This window comes from Lichenostomus cassidix, chromosome 5, assembly GCF_008360975.1.
Source record: "Lichenostomus cassidix isolate B80296 chromosome 5, HeHo_3.0, whole genome shotgun sequence".
Classification (NCBI taxonomy): domain Eukaryota; kingdom Metazoa; phylum Chordata; class Aves; order Passeriformes; family Meliphagidae; genus Lichenostomus; species Lichenostomus cassidix.
Window position 1 is genome coordinate 37,038,504 of NC_139486.1, and position 20,194 is coordinate 37,058,697.

The 20,194-nt window shown below is 45.5% G+C and overlaps 1 protein-coding gene across 4 annotated transcripts in view; it reads left to right on the forward strand.

The window, feature by feature from the left end:
* The first annotated feature begins 11,065 nt into the window (after positions 1 to 11,065).
* Positions 11,066 to 20,194, forward strand: part of RPAP1 (RNA polymerase II associated protein 1) — a 48,232-nt gene continuing 39,103 nt past the window's right edge. For 2 of the 4 annotated variants that reach the window (XM_085062391.1, XM_085062385.1), the window contains exon 1: positions 19,711 to 19,805. The gene's annotated coding sequence lies outside the window, so the exon portion shown is untranslated. Of the gene's footprint in view, positions 11,084 to 19,710; positions 19,806 to 19,861; positions 20,174 to 20,194 lie in introns of those variants that run through there. The other 2 variants (XM_085062390.1, XM_085062389.1) reach the window with 2 other exon arrangements.

The following is a 20,194-nucleotide window of genomic DNA, read 5'->3' on the forward strand; positions in this document are numbered from 1 at the left end:
AATTTCTATTAGTAAGGACTGTTAAAAGGCCATAGTTAAAGGCAACATGAAAGGAGATAGAAGAAATGGGTTTTAGTGTGTTACAAGGCAGCTGTGAAGATGCATCCCCATTCAGAAAGGCAAAAGGGTTGACAATTTTCTGAAGTTGGGACCCCGATTTGTACAGACAGCAGGGAGAGGCTGTGCACCAGAAAGGTGTCAGCTTGGCAAGCCATGTAGCCCAGGAGTAAGAGCATCAAATTCAAAAGCTGAGTCAGACAAGGACAGAAAACAAAGACCTGGCAGAACTCAGCCTGTCAAATGTGGCTAGCACAGTTTTTCCCATGAGAGGTTTTCTTGTGTTTTGTAAATAAAGATAAAGTTTGGATGTTTTGGAACAGTGTCCCAGAACTTGGGCAGTGCAGGCCTGGCCAATCAGGCCTGGGGGAAGGCTTCTGACTGACCAATCTGGGTGACTTTTGAGAACTCTATAAATGTGATGAAATCAAAACAATAAAGGTCATTCCTTCTTGCCACTGAGAACCGATGCATTCATTACTCTGCTAGCTGCTCAACAGCGACAGTCAAATTTGTCTGCTATCCCAGTCCAAATGGTTGCTTTTATTTATTAAATACATCTAATACCCTCTGGACTTTGGGGCTGCCTGAACAGCTTCATGGATTTATTTTCATTTCCACAGACACTCTGTTTTTGATGTCGGATAAACTGTGATTTATTTCATCTAAACCAATCCTGACTGTTGTTTGGCTTACAGCTGGCAGCAGTTCCAAGGACTGGCTAATTGGCCCTTCCACCTTTAAGAGATGAAGCTGTCTCTAAGGATATGTAGCCCCCAGTTAAATTCAGGCTTTTGATCTGGAAGGCACACGCATATACATCTTCCCACCTGCCATACTGTCAGAATTCTGCTGGTACCTGAAGCCAAAACATGGGAAAAAACTCTAGAGATGAAAGAGATCTGGAGAAGGGAAAATGAAGGTTACTATCCCTGAGATTTAAGCTTTGGAAATGTCATCTCTCACCAGGTGCCTTTATTTCCACCTCTGTAGCTGCAGATTCAAGGTATCAATCTCTGCTATCAAGGTCGCCCTCACAAACTGAAGGAACAGGGCAAAAAAAGGAAGCTTGAACTCCAGAGACTACTGCAAAATCTATGCAAAGAAGCTCACTTTTTAATTTAAGAAATGCAGGGGATCAGTGTCACTGGTATGAGATGCCTGAAGGGGCTATTTTTGTTCTTTAGAAGCTTTATACTCTATTCTAAAACAGATTAATTATGAATATTTATGTATATAGCACCAAAAATGTGATAAGCAGTTTGCGGTCTGGCTTGCAAAATATGTATATCATATTGCAAAAATCAGCTTTCTCTTCTGGGCTTTGTGCCTGGTCACTCAATCTTTCTAAACAGCCAGCAAGGAACAGAGACAACATGCAGGTGTAGCTTTGCCGCTTCTATTCAGAACAAGAAGAAACTGGTGCAGTCAGGAACTGCAGTTTGTGTCACTTTAAGATCAGCACCCTGTCATTCAGAGCATGCCACTGTAACAATGTTCATAATCCTTTTTCTGAGCTCAGCTGGGCCACTGCATTGACTTAGCAGGCAGAATTTTGCTCTGCTGTTTAGTGAGAGATGTCATTTGGGCTAAATTTGCAAAGATCTGGTACAGTTTTAAAGATGTACCTGGAAGCCTTTTGTCTGTCGTTAAGATGAGACAGCTATCAAGATCCTGAGCATTTCTGGAGATCAAAACTTGCAGAGTACTTTACTGAAAGAGAAAAATTAAGCCTTCTGTTCCAGGGAGACTCCTACCAGGAAAATTGCAAAATGAGGACTTCAAATTACTTCTCTGCTGCTCCAAAACAAGCATAAATTAATATATGCTGTTGAGAAAGTGCCACATACTGCCCCAAAGCTGACAGTAATGGAAAGACTATTTCCAATACAGATGGTTTGTTAGTTGACTTATGCAAATAGGCATATTGGAAGAGAGGAGCTATTGCTAAATATAAAGTAAGTCTTACTGTCCTACGGCTTGTATGTGCTGCCAAAACACTATGCAGACTATCTGTAAGGAGTAAATACAGTGATCTCAACAGGCTTTCAATATTTAAAAAAAGGTGTATTCCTAGTCAATAATAAGCTCTGCCTTTTTAAAATTACAAAATCAAACATCTATTGCAGTTACAAGTGTCATATCACTGTATCTATTTATGAGTCTGTGTAATCCAAAACATGTCTATTATCTTTTGCAAAGCCTGTAAAGAGAGAACACTGCATTGCTTCAATATTAACGCTTAGTGAAATATTTGTGAATCAAATTGTGGATATAGCAAAAGAGAATCTGTCTGGACCATTCACAAAATGAGCTTTGATATCCTTTTAGTAAGTAAAAAGCTGAAGGGAGACATCAATTATTTATTAGCACTTGGATTACATCCTCCAGTGCTTGTAGTTTGCTGCCTTCTTGGAGGAAAAGAGGACAAAGGCGATACTGGCTCTTAGGCTGCAAAGTCTTTGCATGCTCTAATCTGTTGGTGCTGACAAAGGATGCCGTATTTTTACGGGCATTTTGGCAATGAGTGTGATGATCATAGCTCCGAGGATCACAGTGGGATAAACCACCAGCCTGTTTTCCTGTGATGCCTTTTCAATTACCAGCATGAAATGAGCCACATGGAATTGGTACCACCCTGGCACAGGGGCACCCATGCTGTAAGCAGCAGGCTTGGTGTCCTGAGGAGCTGGAGTTTTAACAGCCCTTTCTAAGCTTTAGGCTTTCTGCTTCCTTCCTGTTCTCTTAGATGTCTGTGCCCTGTCTCCTACCATCTCTTTCTTGGTGGCAGTGATGTCTATTCTCAATCTTTAGTTTTAGTAACATTACTGCCACATTGCACAGATATGCCAGAATTTGTACTGACATTCGCTCTTTCCTTTCAGAATGAAATGTTCTCTCCTCTCATTTATTTCTCTGGCTTGTGTCTTTCAAATTTGGCACCTGTCTCCTATCCCTCTCTTTCCCTTATCTTACTACTTCTGATGTGCAATTTCCAATACTTGAACAATCACCATCCCCCACAACTGTTTCTCAGGTTTTTTAGCCTCTTAAGTCCTGAGAAATCTTTCCTAGTTCTTTCTTTATCACTATCACCAAGAGCTTCATCTTCCCTCACAGCATTCTCTTGAGTTTTTCCCAAGAAGTTCTTAGGAATAAGCAAAGGCTATTCCTCTGCTGTATTGAAGCAGAATCCAACATCTCTTTTTTTTCTGCTTCACCAGCCTCCACTGATGGAGGCAGACCAGATACTCTGAATCCCAGGTAGGAGAGGAAGGGCCATGGGCAATCTGAGGGATCTAGACATACCTCTGCACTTCTCTGTGCACAGGGGTGTTGTTTCCTGCAGATGTTGACATTTCCTGTTCCAGGTGTGCCTGAACAGACATGCACAAAACTGGACAGATATTCTGAGAGACAGGCAGCAGCAAAAGGTCATGTCTGCGATAGTCCAACAGCATCCTCTAAGGCTGATGTTTGCTGCTCATGTCATTCCAAGCCTGAGCTGATGTACCCTGCTTTTCAGTGGGACTTGGTAGCTCAGCTTAATGCTAGCCAGGTTCTGTGCACAAAGTGCTTTGGAGAAAATGAGGACAAAATTCTTCTTGCAAATACTGTAAAGACAAATACTGTAAAGACATCTCAATATTTATGTGGTGCTATGGACAATCATGAGGAATTTGAGTCCCCAGATTCTTCATTCACAGCACTGAGGGGCTTTGTAAATCAAAGGGAATACCAATGAAATAATCTGTTTTCAATATTTTGTTATCTTATATAGGAAAGAGAGGTTCTCAGACACAGTGGCTGACCAGAGGAGCAATCCTAGGCTAGGCAAATGACCAACAGCTCCAAGCATCAAAATATCGCATGTGTGGCTGGAAGATGAGGAAATACCTTTCATCCTTTTCAGGAAATACCTATCATGGGGCTTGGTCAACTTCTTTCCTAAGTTGAACTCAGAAGCCCAAATCTAGTCATTGACCTCCACAGCTCCTGACTTCTGATGCAAAAGAGCCATCTGGTCAGTATTGTTCCAGAGCCAGGCTGATAATTTGGAGAGTTACCAACATTTTCCCATGGGAAGAAAGCTGGACAGTTGCTGCTGCTTTATGTCTCTAGAAGGCAGTCTGCCAGCACTCAGGGCTGCTGTCCAGTGCCAAACAGACTTTTAAAAAGCATAGCCCTCAGTGACAAACCATAATGGAAAGGTGCAACACATGCACCTGAGCAATCAATGTTCCCACATGGAGACACTTAGCAAGCACTGGAGTGATCTCTGCCATTTCTCCTGTAATTGCTGCCAAAGAAAAGGGCTTTTAAATGTTGGTGTTGCTAATGGTACAACTTGCCACTAACAGAAAGGGGGCTCTCTGCCAGTGATCTTTACTCTGGTCACTGTCATCTTCTTTGCTCCTGATTTAGGCAATTGTCATGAGAGATCACAGTAGCTAGAAATACCTCTGAAAATAAATTAAAAGAAAAACAACCCACAACACTGAAGAGAACTTGTTGTCAGGGAAAAAATAAGCATGAGAGAGTACTCTAGAAAGATGCCTACATGTCAGCCTGGTAGAAAAGCATGTACAGGTGAAGCTTTCTGCTGGCATCACTTCCATCACCAAATACCACCAGTGGGGGAACAGTCCTGTCCTGCCACGCATACACCAAACCTCACAAGCGCTGATCCTCTGGAAATACAGGGTGCAAACTTCTATCCTGTGGAAGACTGGCAGACTAATTTCTTCTATTTATGTGGTGGCAACAGAATTTAAAATTGATGCAGCACTATGTAGCAGAGCCACCTCTAGGCATTAGATAGCTCTCTATTAGATATATGAGAGAGAATACCTCTCTTCTGGATGTCTCTTCCACTTTGCTGAACTGTCCTTTTTTTTCTCATTAGGCTGCTTGTCTCTTCCTACCAGAAATCTGGGTGAAGCAGTGCATTGCCACGTGAGAAGCAAAAATGCGTGCCACTGGCACTCTCCTCTGGGAACCCACAGCTTTTCACATCACTCCTAAGGAGATGGGAAACCTGCTCTGGCCCAATAAGGACTCATGGAAAAGTACTTAGGAAGATGAGGCACAGCTACCCATCACCGCCCTTTACATTTCCAAAGATGAAGGTGAAACCCCAGCTCTGTGTGACTGCAGTTGGTTTTGCCAGATCACTTAAATCATCAGGACATCATGATCATCACTGTTAAAAACTCTTGGCAGATCTAGCTGCACTAGCACAGCTATTTAGAGTTGAGTACTTCAGGCTTGGGTCCACAGGAACTGCTACTGTGCATGCATCTGCATTGAATATTTGCAGAATCATTGAATGCTCTGGCTGGAAAGGACTTAGTTCCATCTGCCCTGCCATGGGCAAGGACACCTTCCACAAGACCAGGCTGATCAAAGCCTCATCCAGCCTGGCCTTGAACATTTCCAGGGATGGGCATCCACCAGTCCCTGAACAACCTGTTCCAGTGCCTCACCACTCTCATAGTGAATAATTTCTTCCTAATATCTAAACTTATCCCCTGTCAGTTTAAAGCCATTTCCCCTTGTTCTATCTGCCTGGCCTCATAAAGGCCCCTCCCTAAAACAAGAGCATTGCAGAGGCCACGTGAGAGTTGAAACCTGGGAGAGGTGGGCTTCCCATGGCATTCCTTTCAATATATATGCTGACTAGTGCAGATGGGTTTTGGATAAAGCATGTACACATCACTCTCATCCTGTTCTGGTGCAAAAGTATGCAGTTTTCCCCATGATACAACAGCAAATAACCTGAAAAGAGGAAAAGAACAAATTCTGAAAGCCAAAAACCAGCCAAAAACCTTCAGGAGATCCGCCATGGAGGTAATCATCTGAGCATATCCAGTGCTTTAAATTGTCTCCAATTGCTTGAAATTTCAGGCTTAGGCACTTTGACAGGCTTCCTTTAAAATCTATGACAGTGGATTTAAATGCATTGACTACGTCGCTCAGATTTTGTCAGACAGATCCCACAGCAGCCGCCAAGGGAGACACTGTCCTCAGCCCAGAGAAGCTGGATTTCAGAAATGTTGTTTTCCTCACTCATAGCAGGGGCAGAGGGCATTGTCAGGCAGGGTCAGCTCACGACCATTTTCATTTAAGCCTTCTGTGAAGCAGTGACTGTCAATGACAACACATTCACCATCTGTGCAAATATGGATTTTCACCTGCAACACACTTCAGAGGCAGTGTTTGAATGACCTGACTTGAGAAATACATTTGCTTGGCTGCCCATTCTAATTTCCACAGGAGTCTATTCTCTGGAGTCCCAGCTGTACAGTGACTCGCTTTTAACTGGGTTTTATTTGCATGTTGTAATGAGGAGAGGAAAACCCAGTATGATAGGGATACAATATATAGACTGAGAAAGAAATATCTGTATTTGCTGAAGAGGTGTGTTATTTCAGGATATTTTCATCTAGTCTGATAAAAATGGCATTTCTATAGAAACAAGTGATGAAACAAACAACAAAGAGGAAATCCCATGCTGTCAAAAGATAACATAATGTTCAGCAGATGCATTACTAGTGATGAGTAAATACTCTGCTGTTTTGGGTTTTTAAAATACACAGTCCTTTCCTCTCTCTTACATGGTTAAATCACTTCACATTGAGCATCTATGTCTGCTTTTTATTGGTGAACAACCAGAGATTTGATTTAAAATATCCCTGCTTCACCTAGTCCCAGGGATGCCCTTTACTCAGTGGGGTGTTGCTGTCACAGAGTGCCAGGGTTCCACCCCAAAAGTACATCAGAGCTGCAGATAACGTCACTCAAGGCCCTATGGGTGGATCTTTGAGGATATCTGGACACACACACCATCTCTACTCACTTTTATGTTCTCCCATCACCAAGAAAACTGCTATTGACTGGTCACAGTCCAGTTTTGCTCTCAGGTATGCACATTTCTTTAGGAACAGGTGCAGTCTCTTTATTACCACAGAGAGACACAATGTGCTGTGTGTAAGTCCCTTCTGTGCTGGCTCGGGGCTCTCAGTCTTCCTGATGGATTCCTACAGACAGTGTTGATGAGCAGCACATCCACTGCTTTGAGGCAGGATGTATCACTGTTCCTTCTGAGATCAATGCACAGTCCTTTGCAGAGATATACCTTTAGCACAGGTGGCAACTTACTACTGAGGATTTTGTCCTACCAGACTCAACTCTTTGACAAGGACTACAAAATAAATGGCTGGTGTGGACAGCCCATAGATCAGGTACATGAACAGTAACAATCATGTTATAACATGAACTATAAATAGTTGACTGAAGCCCTCGCCCAACCTGACCTAAGAGGGTGTGAAGATGACCACATGGCAACAAAACCACTTGGTAACAAACAGTGAACCCATGAAAAGGAGGAAGACCCCAGACCCTAATATTGCTATTGGTCCAGACTGTCGTGTGAGGGACAAGGAGTTTAGATTATGAGGGTATAACTGTCCAAAGATTTCTTTGTGTGGGGTCCCTCTTTTGAGACACCTAGCTCAAGTCACCAGATATAGTGACTGATCTGTGCCAGTAAATCTATTTGATGGAGATAGGAGAATAGAGTCAAAAATTTCTTTAACAAAAGCTAACACAAGGAAGATTTACATCTTGGACTGATCTCATCTGATAATTTGTTTTCCATTCCCCAGCAGACCTGTGTGCTCCGCTGCTCTGTTCTCAGCTTCAGTTTCTGTTTTCTGGGCCAGAATTATCTGCTTCTGTGTTCACCTGCTTTTTAGACAACTCATCTTAATATTTATCATCTCTGCAACATAGATGATACTGTTACATTTGCAGATTTACCCTTTCTAATACCACCAAGACCAATGCCATACTGTTGTTCTGATCCATTCATGTTATAATTCAGTGAAAAAGCATTCAGCTGTAGGCACTCCTGCTTCTGTCTGCTTTGGAAGACCAAAACCATATTTCAGAAAGTCACATGAAACTGACTTGTGGCAAGTTGGAACAAGGGGATGAAGGTCAAGTTCAGGCCTTGTCAGAAGACTGAAAATCTCATAAAATCTAATAAAATACCTCTAGTTGAGTGAAGTATATTTGAGTTCATCAACAAAGACTCCAGGAGATGCACTGCTAGGAATTTCATTGCTAGAATCGCTTAGCAGATCCATGCAAGCATGTTGGTACTTATAATTTTATAGGATAAATATGAAGACACACAAGCATGATTTATTGATAGAGCATAAGCTATATATAGTGTCCTTAACTGTATTATTAAAACTGAAGGTAAATAATTAATGGAATGAAGAAAAGATACAAACAACTCTGGCAGTTTTGATAGGAAGCATTCCTGTCTTGCAGTAATTAAAACTGAATATATTCTGAGTATACTTTTATGTCTTTCTGGCAAAAAAGATTATTTCCTCATTTCACCTGCATACTGATGTAAGACACTGTGTGTGGCCACAGAAGCTGTGCAGGCAGTATGAGAGGAGTCGGGGAGGGAAAATGCTTCTGGCTGTCAGGGTTGAATGCCACCCACACTCAGGACAGGATTGCTGTCCGTGGTGTTGACCAGTTCTGTCTGGTTGACCCTCAGAGTAGATGATGACGAGATGTAACTCAAATTACATGGGTTAGTTTTGCCAAGTTCAGTGCCAGCCGTTCCCGTGAGAAGCATTACAGAAAGGCTGGGTTCAGCAGCAAGCAGGAGATGAAGTTCATGTTTTTAGGATTAGAATCAGAGGAGTACTCAAGCAAAGCAAAATTCAGCTAGCAGTTGGTTATGTCTCCATAAAGACCTGTCCTGGGTTTGAGAGGAAAAGATGGGGGACCACCCCAAAGAACTCAAAGCAGTCCCTTTCATGACTCAGGCATCTCGTTTAGTGAATTGACTCAGTTAAAGAGTGGTAGGGTCAAATATCATGTAACACCTCTGGGATATTGCTTTTCACTGGATGAGGAGTCATTTATTGACACCATTTCCATGCTAACAACATGAGTAAGGTGAAAGTGACCTTACAGCCAGTTGCTGAATTCCCTGGAGTCAGAACCAGAGGCAGTTGTCAGTCTGAGCAGTCCGAATGCTTCACCCAAACATGTTGCAACACAAGCACTGCCACGATCTCCCTGCCTTACTGTCCAGGTGGGAGAGCTGAACTGTGCTCCTGGGGGTCATGGGAAACCATTCCCAAGTTCAGCCCCAGGAAAGCCTGCAAGTGGGAGAGGGAGGTGTTTGACTTGCACCACTGCATCTGCCACACCCTTTTGTAAAACCAGTGGTGCTCTCATGTCCGCTCTGAAGATGAGTAGTGAAAAAACTCAAACCTTGGTTTCTCATTTTGTTTCAGAGGCACAATCTGTTGATTTCAACAGATTTTGGAGCAGGCAACAAGATGCCAAAAGACACATTAAACTTCCCACTTCAATCCGCCAGACCTGTGGTAGCAAGAGTCCTGGAGCATGCTGGGTGGTTCCACAGAAAAAGGATGAGAAGCTACTGCTCTTGAAGTTTAACTACTAGAAACCTGCCCAATTATTTCAAAGTGTTTCTTGCATCCCAAACCAGCATAAATTGGGAACAACAATATTAAGTGGCAGATGGTGGTGGTAGGGTAGCAGTTATTTTCAGTGAAACAGAGAATTTGACACTGTATTTCTCAGCAGTCACTGCTATTCCTGAACTAGGTTTGACTTTAATATGATTCCATTTTCTTCAGGGAGCGCAAAGCAGAGCTGCATCAGCTGATGAACTGCAGTCTGGCAGGGCAGCATTGGAGAAGCACTCAAACGCTCTCAGGGCTCCCTTCTGCAAATCTCCAAATGCAATTAAGAGCAGATCTATTTATTCCTCCTGCTAGGAGCATCTATAAGCACCAGATGTAACAGGAGTAACTGCTCCAACACCTCTCCCTGAATCATATGTCTGATCATAAGGATAGAATCATGGTCACTCTTGATTATGTAGTAAGCCTAATATGGCATCAAGATGATTCCCACTTCAAGGAGTGCTCAGTGATCTAAAATAGTGCAGTTGTCAGCTTTACCATGTCAGGAACATAGTTGCTCATCGGAAGACGTGAAGCTGAGGGAAATGTTTGCTGCCCAGCATTTAAAAAATTGAAATTTTAATTTGAATTTTTTATGAGTTAATCACAGCCCTGTTTCCCTGGCAATGTAGTTAAGGCTGTCTGTTTGCTGACAGGATGAAGGATTATCTCAATTTCCATAGATAAAAGTGCTGTCAATGACCATAATGGATAAAACTTGTTCCTGACTGCAATTTTTAGTATCACAGCTTTCTGAAGGGATCAACCCCCTCCCAATGCTTCATTTCTTATGACATCAGGGACCTTGTGGAGAGTCCTTCCAAAACAGTGAACTCACCAAGCCCCAGTGAGGATCTCTGCTTGTTCTCATGCTCAGAGAATACATCTCGCAGGTAAAAAGGCTGAAAGTCGATCAAGCACTAAAGTCCACAACCAGCATTAAAATCAAAGCTCCAGCAAGTTCCGACAGCTCCCCCATAGTTTCTAATAAAGCTTGGCACGTATTACAAACGAGCTGCATTAATAATAAATCACAGCCATGTTCGTAGAGCTTTATGTATCTGCTCTCCCAAAACCCCTCCGGTCTCGGGCACGGCGACATGCCCCGATAATGGCAAGGCACACTCCTGCGCTTGCATCAGTGCATGTGTGTGTGTGCAGACCCTGCTGCGGGATGCAGGTGGCTGTGTTTGACCCCAAGCTAGCTGCCTTGGGCCGCGCAGAGCCAGGGCGAGCTCACCGCCGCGGCTCGGCGGCGCGACTGCCCTGCAGGAGCCCCGCGCCGGGCGGAAGCAGCGGGCAGCCGTGACCACAGCGTCGGGAAACAGGGTATGATTAACGCGTCAAAAAGCCAAATGAAAATTCAATTAATTCAACCGAGCTTCCCGGGGGCAGCGGGAGCACCGAGGGCGGCGGGCCGCGCCGGCGGAAGTGACGGCGGCGGGCGGAAGCGTCGGCGGGGCAGGGCGGAGGTGCGGCGGAGCGGCCGTGCCGCGCAGGTGAGTGGCGGCCCGAGGTGCCCCGAGCAGCTCCCGGGGCTCGACAGTGCCGCAGAGCTTAACGCTGCTTCTGGAAAGTGGGAGAGCATTGTGCACCTCCGTTTCTCTGTGAAATAACGCCGTTGGCTGTGACACGCTGGTGCTGCACTGGTGCTCACTGCGTCCCTCAGTGTCCTGACTGACCTTCCTGCCCAGGTGCACACTTGGAATGAAGTTGGTTGATTCCGAAGTGGATCTTGGCCCTTGAAGCAGTCTGTGGCTTTACTGCCTTCTGTGCACTGGTGTTTTCTTTTAGTCTGAGATGTGTCGTCTCAACCATGTCTGTAAAACTTCCTGTACCGCTGATGGGTTTTTCTGACAGTGTCCATGGCAGGGCCAGAGCACGACAGAAAGCTAATTTTTGAGACTTCTAGTACAGATAGGGTTTGCTGCATCAGATGATAGAGTGTCCACATAGCAGTCATTATGTTGAGCAGTGCAAGAGTGCTCATGATCTTTGGACAGCATTTCTGATCCCTTACATGTGTTCACAGGACAGTATCTCAGTGGGTTGCTTATACTGGATGGCTGGTGGTCCCTCTGGGCAAACCGGTGGTGGATGGTGAGCTTTTAAGTAGCCAGTTGCAAGATTGGAGGTGAGCAGAGTGCAGGATGCTGGGGTTAGTGCTGGTCCTCAGGAGTTGGTTAGTTGTCCTGCATGTTTTCTCTGAGGTTTGGTGGATAGGAGTGACGACTGCTGACAGCCAAGGGAGTGTTGCTAATGTGCTTCGATGGCTTCCATGGGACATGGAGAAATGTACCATTAGAAAGCAAAGTGTTTTCCCCACATTAATTCTGTCTGCAAGTCCCACGTGTATTGAAGCAAAGCCTTTGAGGAAAAGGTTCCTGGAGGAACATCCAACCTCATTAGACAGCAGCTGCTTCGTTGTCTTCTTGTGCTGATGGTTTTGCAGAGAAATGAAGGCAGTTTCACAACCTGCTGTATCTCTTGATTAAGTGTTTTACTAGGGAGAGACTTGGACAAGTTGATGTAGAGCTGTGTGTGGAGGAGGCTCCTTGCAGAAAGATTAGCAGCACACTTTGCTTCCAACTGTGTGTTTAGTGCCTGTTAATGCTGGCCTCCTCCTCTTTTGGGCTTTGAAGGCTGTGATGGAAGGGCATGGACCACATGGCTTGGGATGTGTGTTCTGCTCCTTATGGACATGAAAGAGGCACCAAGCAAGTGAAGTCTGGCTGTGGGAGCCCCGTTGTGGCAGCAAGCTCCATAAATAAACAGCAAGTAGGTGTGTGCTTATGCTAGGAGTACACAAAAAAATAGAAGGAGCTGTCTGTGGAGGCTGCAGTTTTTGCTGTGCAGCTGGGAGGGGAGAGGGCTGGAAGGGAGCATTTCTGCATTCTGAGCATCAGTCAGAGCTGCAGTGAGATCCCTCCCAGGTGTTTCTGTGTTAGGCCCTTCCCTGAGAGTAGCCAGGCACCACAGCAGGGTGCTCCCCTCCCTTGCTGCCCTGAAGTGGCCTTTGATTGATGGTTTTACACCAACACCTTACATAAAACCAGAAACCAAATGTAAAAGCTCCTGGCCCCCTTTTCTCTCTTAGAACCAAGAACATCTCATTTAACCAACCTTGGTCAGGACTGAGATCCCTGAAACAGTGTAAATATTCCAAGTGCAGGTAATAAATTCTGCAGGCAGTATCTCATGTGTCTGTGAGCATCTTTCCCACAAGGTTTCTCCCCACATATTTAACAATCAAGTATGGTAATGGTATAAGGGAAAGCAGTGTGTTCAGGGCAGTGGCTGTGCCTGCACAATGGTTGAACTTGGTTTTTGTCTGAGATTTGCTTCCAGGCTTTGCATTTTCTCATGTGTTCTGCCTATCCATATGGCAGATAACTGTAGTTTTAAAAATCCATGTCTGCTTTCCTTTCCAATTTCACAATAAATCATGCCTGAGTTCTGCTGGGCTTTTAAAAAAGGAAGGGATCAAATACGTCCAGACTGTTTCAACATACCAAGGGTGGGAGGGTGCCAAGTCTGCAGAGTTAGTGGTGATTGGTGATTGAAATCAGTGTGAAAAGTGTTTGCAGACAGTTTACTTGCTGCCTGTGAGAAATGGATTGGTGGTCCCAGGCTCTGGGAATCAGAGGTGAGGAGTAATAGTCACAAATACTTTCCTACCTGGTAGATGGGAGGTGGAACAGTTGCATGCCTGGTGAGTTGTCATGTGCAGAGAGGTGAAAGTCAGTACAAATGTCACCCTTGTCTTTTGACCCCAAACTGTCCTGGTCAGCAAATGAAGGTGCTTGGAAATAGCATGGCTTCTGCCAATTAGAGGCCAGTGAAAGAGATTGAAAGCAGGAGGTAGATATCAGAAGAAGGACTTTTTTCACCTGGGAGATTTGAGTGAGGAGGAGAGCAAACCGAATTAGTAATTGGTTGTTCAAATGTGTGTGGACAGGCTCTTGCATCTTGCCAGGGATGTTAATGCTGCATCTGGAGAAGGTGGCATGGTGTATAGAGACTCCTGGGGAGGGAGTTAAAATAGATGGATATATTCACAATATATCGGTGGGCGGCCCCGATGCCACAACAGTAGGATAAACCCAAACAGAGATAATTGCTTACCCTGAAAATTTAGGTTTTCAAGTTTCAGCAGAAAAGGTGCAACCCCCACCTTCTGAGGTAATGTTCCTGGGAGGGGTAATCTTCCTGAGGTAATGTTCCTGGGTGGAGGGGAGGAACAGTGTGTATTCACCCCAAAACCTTGACTTCTTTTGAGCAAATCAAAATTCCTGGATAGAAGAAGGAGCTACGGCATGGCCTAGGCCTGCTGGTGATTTGGAGAAAACACATCCTTGCTTTCTCCCTCATAGCCTGCCCTAGTCACTATTTGACACATCTGAGGACCACCTGGGACTGAACCCCCATCCATGTAGAAGTCCTAAAATTGTTAATACTCAGGGCTGGGTTATATCAGGTTTTAGGATCAATACATCTAACAGATTCACTTCATATTGAATGGGGCTTTGCAATTCTCTAATTATCAATACATATGTGACAATGGGCCCCTGAGGGTCTGGCTCACCACATCAGGTTTTGTTTGCACAGCTTTAAAGATGCAGAAAAACTTTATTCAGGTTGATAGAAAGGCCTCTGTGGTTAGTCTAGCTATGCAGGATCCTGGAAAAGTCATATGGCAAGAACCAATATTTCTAGGGGGACCTTTCAAGGTCTTGAAACCTGTACTAGCTAAAACTTCACCTGGTTTTGGGGTTGCATGTGGAGAGCGCCCATAACTCATGGCCTTTTAGCTTCAATCCCCACCCATACTCCCAGAGCAAAAGAAGCCAAAGACCCTGCAAATCCTCTCCTGGTTTTGGCAGAATTACCAAGTGGGATTGGTACCCCTGACCTTAAAAAAGCCACTTAACTTGTGTGCCCGGGTGGTGGATTGTTCCCTCCTTTTAATCTTGTTCTGTTTTTATGCATGTATATGTTTTACAGATTATCTGAAATCCACTGCTGGACCTATGCTTTCAACCGTTGAGTGGACGGATCATTTTGTGTATTTTTTAGTTTGATTTTGCTAAGCCTATTCTGCCTTTTTACTAGAAAAAAATGGTGTGGGAAAAATTTTTACTCTTATGTTATGGATGTTTGATTTTGTCTCCAGCGATTGAGAATCAGAGTACTGAACCAAATTTAGCTTGGGAGTTGATACAAGGATTTATGCATATTTGGAATCATACGAATCAAGGAATATGTATTAACCTCCCCAACTCCGCCTCAGAGGGGTTTAGATTTATGATGATATGGTTAAATTTTTCAGAAATACTAACAAGAGAACTGGATAATCTTAAAAAAACAGGAGGAAATGTTACCTGGGGAATGGTCGAGTCCCCTTTCCTAGACCAGAAGGAAGGACAACAATGGGCTGCAAATGGGACATGGGTAGAATACAAGAAAGCCTTTTACCAGCTCCCCCGTGACTCTACCTGGAGCCATTTATGGAATCAGACATGCTATCGGTCATTAGACACCAACCCTACTGAGACATTGCAAAATGTCACTTCTATCCCTTGCACGGTGGTACCATGGTGGGATTCTCCTGCTGAGGGTGGGTTTTTCGAACACGAGTACAATTTACATTGGGAGGCAGGATGGTGTATACAAATCCCTGATAACCCAGGAACTGCACACCAAGTTAACCGAACAAATTATGAGTGGGCCTGGTCTCTGAAACAAATCTTTGACCCCATATCTACCCTACAATGGGCCTCCAGGGCCCCCACAGGGAAAATAGTAGAATGGGAAGTGGAGAAATCAGACTGTAAGGACCATCAGACAACACTACCTAACGGAGAGAGCATCTGCTGGAAAGTGAGGAACCGTAGAAGCATTATCCAAAGTAAATCGGAGAGCTCCTTTCTGAGTTGTTCCCGTATATTAGATTGTACCACTGGAGCAGGTGAACCTATAGAAACCTGGTACATCTCGGAGCTGAGAACTTTTATCCGGGACATGTGCACCTGTTGGGATTATCCCAACTACGGCTATCTAAACCAAGACACCCGATGCAATGGGTCTTATGAAAATTCAGAGACAGCACTATCGTGTGGCATTCCCGTTACACATGGCCCTGACCAGAGAAGGCTCTGGAATTCAAGTGGCGAAGCACAGGAAGTTCCCCAAGGTGACCTATATCAGTGTTCACAAGCCAAATATCCAGCTCCACGGGGAACAGTATGGGCATGTTCAGATGGGAAAATGTATTCCCACTTGAACATGTATGATATGGCTGGACTACAGTGTACTATTGGGTTTCCTACCATGTGTCCCTCTAAAACGTTCAATTACACACTTTATCGTAACAACAAAGTGCGGAGAGAAACCCACAATCCAACAGATGCAAAAGGGTGGATTGGGGGGATTCAAGTCCCTGACTATTACGCCTGGGGACAAAATGTTGCTTTAGACTTAGAATCATCTTTTGTGTCCAGTGGAGTTATCCAACGGCACAAATACATCTTGGAGAACTTAACTAGGCAAGTCCATGTGTTAAGCAATTGGACTGGACGTTCCCTTGGGGAACCGAATTTGCAGGTCCAGCAGGCATCGAAAATGGCTTTGCAGAACCAATTAGCCCTAGATATGTTGTTGTTGAAAGAGAATGGAGTATGTGGGATGCTAAACCTAACAGATGGAGAATGCTGTGTCACTGTCCATAACGCCACCACCACCATAGAAGAGGCGCGTCAGAAGATGAAGGAGGTTGCTGAACAAACGGGAGAGCTGTTTCAAGCAATGCAACCAAAGGACTAGTTTGATGGACCGAGTCTGAATTGTGGATCACACTAAAGTGCCTTGGATTTATGGGATGGGGAAGGTGGCTTGTGTACATTGCCCTTATAATACTGTGTGGATTCTTAGGTTTGATGGTAGGTCAAAAAGTCACATCAAAGTGTTTGCTTGTGGTGAGTTTATTATGGTTATAGAGGAAAGGGGTAGAGTTTCTAGCACTGTTTAGTTCCATACCACTCATGTCATGGGAGGGACATGGTTGTAGCAGGCGGAAGCTAGGGGCTGGAAGTGGAAGGGTGGCCATCTTTTGCTGTGCTTGGAGGTGTGCGGGTTTTGGGGCCAGCCCGGCAGACCTAGCCCGTGTCTGCCACTGGTGGTCCCTTTCTTGTTCCTCTGAGCTGTGGCTTTTCTGGTTTGGTGGTCAAAGACGGTGCCAGCGAGCCCAAAAGCTGGTGAGCTGCTCCAAAAGAAAAGAGAAAGCAGCAGTGTTGCAGAGCCCAGCTGAGCCACATAGAGCCCAAGCTGCAGCTGCTGTAACTGCAGCATCTGCTGGAGCTGCCACTGAAACTGCCAAGCTCTCCAGTCCTGCTCCCAAAGTCAAGCCCAGGAGAAGGGTCCCCTGACCTGCTTCAGAGCCCTGTCAGGGCGCACCAGATTTTGCCTTGTCCCTGTTCTTCCACTGTTTTCAGTCTGAGGGGGGAAAGTTAAGTTGCAAGCCTCCCGGACATTCTGCTTTGATTTTCACATATACTATGTTGCCTAGTGCAGGGCCAGTTATCGTTTTGCCTTTGGGAAAACCACAATGGGTGCTGTCTTCAGGAAGTGTTTTGTTTGTTCAGTGGTGAACACCCTTCTGTGGGTAAAACACTCTGTATTTTGTACACTCTTTATTGATATTGTTTTGGTTATTGCAATTTTTCAGTAAACTGTGATTCCAATTTATAATCTTTCCTAGTGTTTCCCCCACTACTGGAAGGGGGGAGGGGAAAGGGGGCAGCTCAAGTGGATTTAATTTTCCCAGTGGGTTTTAAATCAGCACAGAGCTAGAAGAACGAGATGAAGGAGATTGCTGGGACTTGTGAAAAGACTGGCGACCTCATTAAATAAAAAAATCTCATAAAAAGTCTCATAAAATAGCTCTCGTTGAGTGAAGAATATTTGAGTTCACCTCCAAAGACTCCAGGAGATGCACTGCTGGGAATTTCATTGCTAGAATCGCTTAGCAGATCCATGCAAGCATGTTGGTACTTATAATTTTATAGGATAAATATGAAGACACACAAGCATGATTTATTGATAGAGCATAAGCTATATATAGTGTCCTTAACTGTATTATTAAAACTGAAGGTAAATAATTAATGGAATGAAGAAAAGATACATACAACTCTGGCAGTTTTGATAGGAAGCATTCCTGTCTTGCAGTAATTAAAACTGAATATATTCTGAGTATACTTTTATGTCTTTCTGGCAAAAAAGATTATTTCCTCATTTCACCTGCATACTGATGTAAGACACTGTGTGTGGCCACAGAAGCTGTGCAGGCAGTGTGAGAGGAGTCGGGGAGGGAAAATGCTTCTGGCTGTCAGGGTTGAATGCCACCCACACTCAGGACAGGATTGCTGTCCGTGGTGTTGACCAGTTCTGTCTGGTTGACCCTCAGAGTAGATGATGACGAGATGTAACTCAAATTACATGGGTTAGTTTTGCCAAGTTCAGTGCCAGCCGTTCCCGTGAGAAGCATTACAGAAAGGCTGGGTTCAGCAGCAAGCAGGAGATGAAGTTCATGTTTTTAGGATTAGAATCAGAGGAGTACTCAAGCAAAGCAAAATTCAGCTAGCAGTTGGTTATGTCTCCATAAAGACCTGTCCTGGGTTTGAGAGGAAAAGATGGGGGACCACCCCAAAGAACTCAAAGCAGTCCCTTTCATGACTCAGGCATCTTGTTTAGTGACTTGACTCAGTTAAAGAGTGGTAGGGTCAAATATCCTGTAACACCTCTGGGATATTGCTTTTCACTGGATGAGGAGTCATTTATTGACACCATTTCCATGCTAACAACATGAGTAAGGTGAAAGTGACCTTACAGCCAGTTGCTGAATTCCCTGGAGTCAGAACCAGAGGCAGTTGTCAGTCTGAGCAGTCCAAATGCTTCACCCAAACATGTTGCAACACAAGCACTGCCACGATCTCCCTGCCTTACTGTCCAGGTGGGAGAGCTGAACTGTGCTCCTGGGGGTCATGGGAAACCATTCCCAAGTTCAGCCCCAGGAAAGCCTGCAAGTGGGAGAGGGAGGTGTTTGACTTGCACCACTGCATCTGCCACACCCTTTTGTAAAACCAGTGGTGCTCTTGTGCAGTCTGAAGATGAACAGAAACCTATAGATTCAAGTGCTTTCAGTGGTCATAATTGATAAAAATTGTTTCTGGTTGTAAGTTTTCACTAGTATTGCAGCTTTGTGAAGGTATACAAAAAAACCCAAAACAGTGAAAAAGTGCTTCATTTTTTACGGTATTAGGGCATTTGCAGTGGGTCTTTCCCAAACAGTGAGCCCACCTGCTCCAGTCCAAGCCCGAGTGAGAATCTGTGCCTGTTCTTATGCTCAGAATATTGATTTCCCAGGTCTATCAACTTTAGACCAGTGTTTATCAGTATCTGAAGGGAGGGTGTCGAGGGGAGGGAGCCAGGCTCTTCTTGATGATGCCAAGCAATAGTATACAAGGCAAAACGCAGAAATGAGAACACAGGAAGTTCCACCTGAATATGAGGAAGAGATCACTGTGCAGGGGACCATGCGCTGGCACAGGTTGTCCAGAGAGCTTGTGGAGTCTCCCTCCCTGGAGATGCTGAAGAACCTGGATGCAATCCTGTGCCGTGTGCTCTAGGATGACCCTGCTTTAACAGGGAGATCAGACCAGGTGACCCACTGCTGTCCCTTCCAACCTTACTCGTTCTGATTCTGTAAAAAGGCTGAAAGTTGACCAAGCACTGAAATCCATAACCAGCACTGAAATCAAAGCTCCTGCAAGTTCCGACAGCTCCGCCATAGTTGCTACTAAAGCTTGGCACGTATTACAAATGAACACTCAGTCACGAATAATAAATCACAGCCATGTTCGTAGAGCTTTATGTATCTGCTCTCCCAAAACCCCTCCGGTCTCGGGCACAGCAACATTGTCTGTTAATGGCAAGGCACACTCCTGCGCTTGCATCAGTGCATGTGTGCGTGTGCAGCCCCTGCTGTGGGACGCAGCTGGCTGTTTGACCCGCGGCAAACGCCGGGGGAAGCGAGCCGGAGCGGGCCGAACCTGCGGGAGCGCCGCCGGCAGGAGGGCCGGGCACGGCCGGGCGGAAGTGACGGCGGCCGGGCGGAAGTGCTGCCGAGGCCGGGCGGAAGTGCCGGGGAGCGGCGGTGCCGCGCAGGTGAGTGGCGGCCCGAGCTGTGCCACCAGCAGGGTCTCTCCGGCCCGCGGGGACCCGGCGCGGCGGCGGGCCGGGCTCGGCCTGGCCTCGCTCGGTGTAGCCGGCGGGGGCCCAGCGCCTCGCCTGTACCCTGTGTAAAGAGGAGAGCGGCGACAGGCGCCGCGCGGCCCCGGGGCAGCGGCCGTGGCCCTCATGCGCGGAGGTGCTGCGGGACCTGTGCCGCTGTGCTCCTCCTCTCTCTCTCCCGCCTCTCGGCAGATAGGCCTCGCCAGGCCGAGTCGCCGTGGCCTGTTCAATACTTGAGTCAGAGTCGTTTGTGAAAGTCCGTAATGGCTGTGGCCGCGGTGGGAGCGCTGGGACGCTCTTCGGTGTGTCAATACCAGCTTGTT